This window comes from Podarcis muralis, chromosome Z (assembly GCF_964188315.1).
Source record: "Podarcis muralis chromosome Z, rPodMur119.hap1.1, whole genome shotgun sequence".
Classification (NCBI taxonomy): domain Eukaryota; kingdom Metazoa; phylum Chordata; class Lepidosauria; order Squamata; family Lacertidae; genus Podarcis; species Podarcis muralis.
In genome coordinates this window covers 2657821-2665092 of record NC_135673.1, presented here as the reverse complement: position 1 = coordinate 2665092, position 7272 = coordinate 2657821, and the positions used below count along the sequence as shown (strand labels likewise).

Sequence of the window (7272 nt, the reverse complement as noted above, 5' to 3'; positions counted from 1 at the left end):
TGGCATCTGAATATAGACTGCATTTTTAATCAAGGTCTATATTGACTTATATTTTGATCAGGTTCATAAAGTCTAAAATGGGCTTAAATTCACAAATGTTTCATGCCAGGCAGACCAGCTGCTTAAGAAAACACTGGCAATGTTTTCCTCCTAGACAAGGGGGCCCCTTGATTTATAGCAGAAAACAATTCTCAAAGTCGTAAAAGCTGGAATTACAGGCTGAAGACCAAGGTTACACAGACCCTACATAATTAAGAGTGGGTAAACAGTAAAATGATACCAGGGGCCTCTCTTAAACTTGAGCCACAGGACAAAAGGTCAAGAGCACATGGAAGAGAAAGCAACTGGCTGAAGAGGGGGGGGGGTAAACTAAAGAGGCTTCTTTAAAAACTGTTTTTTACTGAGTTCCTTCCTTTCAACTTTGAGAAGCTTTATTCTTTTAAAAGGTTACCTATGATAATGTATGAAATATATTGGTTTAAATGTAATTATGCAAAGGATTTAAGAAATGCTAAATTCTTATTTCATATAGTTGTAAGAGTTGTATTTAAGTCAGCCCCCCTGCCAGAAATGAGACGCCATCCGAGCAGTTCTGATATATATGGTTGTCAGACATTTGTTTAGAAACCTTCAAAATGAAGTAGATCTTTCAATGTTGATGTGAAACTCAAGATCCTTGACATATGTTTAAGATAAAAATTTAAGATTAACCATTTGTTTTAGAAGGCAGTAGGGCAAGGAGGGCAGGAGGTGAGCTGGTAATTAAGATTCCTTGTTGAGACACATGTAAAGATATATTAATACTTGTTTGTCAATTATAAATGGAAGGAAATATAGCTCTTTGTCTCCCATAAAAGGATAGAAGGAAATGGGTGTATCTTTTTGTGATTAGTTATAGCAATCAGCCAATAGGAAATCCGACCAGGCTGGTTGGACAGATGCAGCCACAGGAGGAGCAAAGGGGGCTGGATTAAGGAAATATAAGTGCTGGCCATAATGGCAGGAGGCCAGGCCAGAGCTTGGTAACCATATACCACTGTGCCTCTCATTTATTTGTCTGACAAATAAATTATTATTTTAATTTCTCTATTGCTGCGTTGAATATTTCATTCCAGCTAAGCGTTAACCACAAGCAGGGTGCTACATTTTATGGTGCCTGCGACTCGGATCAGTGGTCTGCTGGAACGCAGCCCCTTCGCCTTACTGGACGGGGTACAAGACAGAGGACCACACTGCCTACCCAGCGCGCAATGGAAAAATTTTTTCCAGGGGAACGCAGCAGTCTCGTCTGTCTGATACCCTGCCCACCGACGGCGACGGACCGGGGGGAAACGGAACCAGCTAAGGGTAAGTGCACTAAAGGGTTTTGGCCCTCCAATTAATTGGGAGGAAGAGAAGTCCTGATCAAACTTCTGCGTCTCAGTAAAGGGGAACTGAGTACGCTAGGTGGCTGGGTACATCAGATGGTGATCTGGTGTAGGGAAAAGGGAAGATTGGGAGGTAGAGTGTGGTTGAAGTATCTAGCACATTGCATGTGTGAGAAAGTACAATGTGTAACTGACCTAAGTGTGGAGTGAGTACTACTTCGTTTCCCAGTAAGGTGTGTGTGTGAGTGACTGAGTGGATACTTCACAGGGCCATACAATGGGAGTTGGGGGTTCAAAGGGGGGAAATACACCTCTTGAATGTATGTTAAATAATTTTAAGAAAGCCTTCTCAGGGGCATATGGAGTCAAAATGACGCCAGGGCGCTTGAGAACGTTATGTGAACTAGAATGGCCAAAACAAAATACTGAATGGCCATCTCAGGGAACCTTTGATATAAATTTAGTAAGCAAACTTTGGTCTAACATCACCAAAGAAACTGGAGGGTGCCCAGAACAATTTTCATATATAGATTCCTGGCTGAGCACATTAAATAAAAATCCTCCATGGATAAGGGAATGCAAAGTCCAACGATGCAAATTATTGGCTGTAAAAGCCGAAGCTAGGAAAGGAATCTTGCCAAATAAACTCAAACCCATTTTTGAGGGACCAGAGGAAGAGGTGTTTCCACCTCCACTCTATGCTCCACATCGAAGGGAGCCTAATTCAAACCCTCCACCAGTTGTAACCCCAAGGCAAGAAAGTGGAACGAATAATGGGGGTAGAGACACAGAACTTGACTCCTTGATAGATTATGATAAATATCTTCAGGAGGCATTGGAGTCCTATAATGAAGCCCAAGCAGAAGTGGTTATTCCATCTGTGAGTCCCAGTAGAACTCCATCTACAGTCTCTTTTAGTGGAACAACTGATTGCCTACCCCAAACCCCTGTACATCCAAGTCCTAGAGAATTATTACAGAAGTTACAGGGAGACCTTAATCGGTCAGCAAGCAATACAGCCAGGCGTATTAAGCTGCTAAAAGAACGCCTTGGGACAAATACCATCCCCTATGATTTGAGGCCCCTAGAGCAAAGTGAAGAAAAAGGTCACGTAGTAGCCCCTCTTAGAAGAGTATTTGATGCACTTGAGGAGCCTGTGCTGGTTAATGGGCAACCTGGACCACGGCCACCTCGAACTTCGACCCTGCAATGTATTCCATTCACAACTACAGTCTGATGAATTGGAAAACGCCCCATCTTTCGCAGAAAAACCTCAGGCTATGATGGACTTGGTGACTTCAATAATAAATACTCATAGTCCTACTTGGACAGATTGTCGCCAGCTTCTGAATACTCTGTTCACCACTGAGGAAAGAAGAGACATAATTGAAAAGGCACAGATATATTTGCGTGAGCAGGCCAGAGTGGGAAATATTTATAATATTGACCGTCATCTCCAGGACAACTTTCCCTTGGAAGATCCTAATTGGGATCCAAACAATGCGATTCACCTGGCCAGGCTTACCACCTACCGCCAGACGCTTGTGCAAGGTATCTGCAGGGCATGCCAGAAGCCCACTAATATGTCTAAAGTCTCAGGAGGGTAGATGTGTTACCCACAAAAAGACTTAAGTTGTCACCTTTTGAGCTCCTGTATGGGAGGCCGCCCTCCTTTGTTCAGGATATTCCAACTGACCTCAAACAAATAGGAGACCATGTGACACAGGGACAAGTGCAATCTCTCTCCCGTGTTTTTGTCTCTCTCCCGTGTTTGTTTGTTTTTTTTTCTTAACAGGTGGGCCCTCAAGCACACGCCGTGCAGCATTGCTGAGCAGATTCATCAGCTCCAGGCTGGCATAGCATATGGGTGAAAGAGTGGAAACGTGATCCACTTGCACCTAAGTGGCGTGGACCTTACACCGTCTTGCTCTCTACTCCAACAGCGGTGAAGGTAGCTGAGGTGACCCCCTGGATTCATCACTCCCGTTTGAAGAAGTCCGAAGGCAGTTGGACGTGCAAAGGTGACCCCTCTAATCCTTTAAAACTGACTCTCTCCAAAAACCCCTGTATCTAGCCCTACGGGGAACGGGCTAGGTCACGGGCAACATTAGACGACCGGCCTGCTGCAGCCACAATCTGGAAGCTGGCTGACCTGCGCACGCCTGAAGCTTGAGGAGCATCTGAACCAGCGATTGTGAAAGGGAAGATTCTCTTATACAATTGATTGACTGCCCCCTTGTGGAACAATTATCAGAGATATTACACATTGGGGATCCTTGGGATATATGTTTTGGTTTTGGTGGTTCCCCATTTCTGTCACTGGGGGAATTATATTGGGACTAATAGTTTTATGCTATCACAATAAGGTAATCTTTTGTGGAAGGAATGCATATGCTAGACATCAACATGATTTTATTATTAATCCTGATCCCTTGGGAAGGGGAAGGGTCCTTGAATCTGACCAAATTTGCTAAATATGGATTCAGCTATGACCACAATATGTGGGTAGGTTTAGCTGAAATGGTAGCCAATGTTGCAAATAGGACCAATTGCCTTGTTTGCTCTCTTGGGCCAGATGATTCAGAGGGAGGTATGCCCTTATTACCGATACCATTAGATGCCATTGGTATGGTAAGCGAAATGCCACACCAAACAGAAATACAGAATTTCCCCGGATGGAACTCAACTAAACCATTACGAGTTATACCTGTACAAGGGGAATTCTGTGTACATAAATCATCAGATGCAGCTGATTCTACTATGATAGGCTCTTCTCATTGTCACTATACTTGGGATTATTTTAAGAATAGTCATACCTGGGCACACGGTACTACCTATCGAACTCGGAATACCTTGCCCTGTGCACCTCCTTTTATTCATGCATGGAAAGTGGTATGGAACACAACTGTGACAGAAAAAGGCAATCTAACATACTGCACTGTGAACTCTCTGCCTCTTTTGATATTTTCGCCTTCTGTACTCCACGTACCAAAAACCTCAGACCCGATGGTTGTGGTGGATATGTGGAGAATGGGCATACAAGAAACTCCCTTCCAAATGGAGTGGGACTTGTTTCCTGGGATGGGTATTACCACCAATGTGGATTTGCCCACTAGTTCAGCTAAGCGAACACGAAGGAATGCTGATATTTCTCGTATAGCAGGAGGAAGTACCCAAAGTTGGAGCGGTACTAATGATTGGCCACCAGAGCGCATTATAGCCTATTATGATCCTGCCTCCTGGAATCCTGGTGAGCTCATACAAGGGGCACGGGATCCTATTTATAATCTAAACAGAATAATTCAATTACAAGCAGTAGTGGAACTTGTAACCAATGCAACGGCCCAGAGTTTGAGACTTATTGCACAACAGTTGGATGAAAGTAGAGCCCCATTTTGCAGCTGAAAATGGGAATGGATTATGTACTTGCCAAGCAGGGAGGTCTATGTGGAGTCTTGAACTTGACAGGGAATGCCTGTTGCTTTAACATTTCTGATAATGGTGAGGCAATCCGTGTGTTGGCCACAAGGAAGGATGGGATATGGGATGGCTCACCAATTGGTTACCTAATGTCACAGGACTCAAAGGGATACTATTGTCTTGCTTGTTTTTCTTGACAGTAGTGGTAATGGTTTTATGTATGATGCCATGTATCATTTCATGTTTTAGAAGTACAATTAGCAAGATGGTTTCAAATGAAACTTTACCTCATATCATGGCCCTATACAGAGCCTTACCTCAGGAATGTGGCATAAGATCAAGCTATCAAGGACCTTGGTGTGAAGCAAGGTCCTTGAGCTTGAAAGGGGGGAATGTGGCATCTGAATATAGACTGCATTTTTAATCAAGGTCTATATTGACTTATATTTTGATCAGGTTCATAAAGTCTAAAATGGGCTTAAATTCACAAATGTTTCATGCCAGGCAGACCAGCTGCTTAAGAAAACACTGGCAATGTTTTCCTCCTAGACAAGGGGGCCCCTTGATTTATAGCAGAAAACAATTCTCAAAGTCGTAAAAGCTGGAATTACAGGCTGAAGACCAAGGTTACACAGACCCTACATAATTAAGAGTGGGTAAACAGTAAAATGATACCAGGGGCCTCTCTTAAACTTGAGCCACAGGACAAAAGGTCAAGAGCACATGGAAGAGAAAGCAACTGGCTGAAGAGGGGGGGGGGGTAAACTAAAGAGGCTTCTTTAAAAACTGTTTTTTACTGAGTTCCTTCCTTTCAACTTTGAGAAGCTTTATTCTTTTAAAAGGTTACCTATGATAATGTATGAAATATATTGGTTTAAATGTAATTATGCAAAGGATTTAAGAAATGCTAAATTCTTATTTCATATAGTTGTAAGAGTTGTATTTAAGTCAGCCCCCCTGCCAGAAATGAGACGCCATCCGAGCAGTTCTGATATATATGGTTGTCAGACATTTGTTTAGAAACCTTCAAAATGAAGTAGATCTTTCAATGTTGATGTGAAACTCAAGATCCTTGACATATGTTTAAGATAAAAATTTAAGATTAACCATTTGTTTTAGAAGGCAGTAGGGCAAGGAGGGCAGGAGGTGAGCTGGTAATTAAGATTCCTTGTTGAGACACATGTAAAGATATATTAATACTTGTTTGTCAATTATAAATGGAAGGAAATATAGCTCTTTGTCTCCCATAAAAGGATAGAAGGAAATGGGTGTATCTTTTTGTGATTAGTTATAGCAATCAGCCAATAGGAAATCCGACCAGGCTGGTTGGACAGATGCAGCCACAGGAGGAGCAAAGGGGGCTGGATTAAGGAAATATAAGTGCTGGCCATAATGGCAGGAGGCCAGGCCAGAGCTTGGTAACCATATACCACTGTGCCTCTCATTTATTTGTCTGACAAATAAATTATTATTTTAATTTCTCTATTGCTGCGTTGAATATTTCATTCCAGCTAAGCGTTAACCACAAGCAGGGTGCTACAGTATGTCCCACGGAGAACCTTAAGGTCCATAAATAGCAACACCCTAGTGGTCCCGGGCCCTAATGAAGTTAGATTAGCTTCAGCTAGAGCCAGGGTCTTTTCAACGCTGGCCCCGGGCTGGTGGAACGCTCTGCCTCATGAGACCAGGGCCCTGTGGGATCTGATCTCTTTCCGCAGGGCCTGTAAGCCAGAGTTGTTCCACCAGGCCTTTGGCTCAGAATCAGTTTGATTCCCTCCCCCTCTTTCTTTTTCCTTTCTACTCCTATGAAGAGATTGCACCCTAATGTTTTAATGTTGTATCTTAATCTTTTAAATTGTATTTTAATCCACTTGTTTTTATTGTTGGTTGATAGCCGCCTTGAGCCCGGTCTTGGCTGGGGAGGGTGGGGTATAAATAAATTATTATTATTATTATTATTATTATTATTATTATTATTATTATTAAGGCATCAGAACGCCTGGCAGCAGGCAGCAGCCAAAGCTTTCTTTCTTGTATTCCCCTCCCCTTCCTCTGACACAGCAAAATGGGCCTCCCTCTTCTCTTGCTTACAGGTACCAATTAGCTAGCTGATCTAATTATAGTAATTGCCAATATATATATCATATGCCGTTACTTTGCACAAATGCCTAATTTCTTGGTGTGCTCTGCAGCTGTGCTTACACAATCTGCAATACAGAACATGGGACCTTCCTCCTTGACAGCAGGTAGAGAGGCCTGAAGCCCAACAGGCAGAAATCCAACAGGTACAACTTTTCCTAGCATGGAAAGTAGTGTGGGGGGGATGTATTTGCCCCCCCCCCAGCTGTAAAACAGGAACAGAGCCTGGAAAGAGAACAAGGGGCACCTGAAGGAATGTCCTATGGGGGTAAGCTTGTTTTCTGCTGCTCTGGAGGGGGGACGGGACGGGACGCGAACCAACGGATCTGAATGACAAGAAAGGCGA

At 43.1% G+C, this 7272-nt stretch overlaps 1 long non-coding RNA gene across 1 annotated transcript; it reads left to right on the top strand.

Moving 5' to 3' along the window:
- On the top strand, positions 1 to 6268 carry LOC144326236 (uncharacterized). The gene is made up of 2 exons (XR_013391446.1): positions 1 to 1347; positions 3163 to 6268. It is a non-coding gene; the product is annotated as an uncharacterized LOC144326236 (long non-coding RNA).
- The last annotated feature ends 1004 nt before the right edge of the window (positions 6269 to 7272 follow it).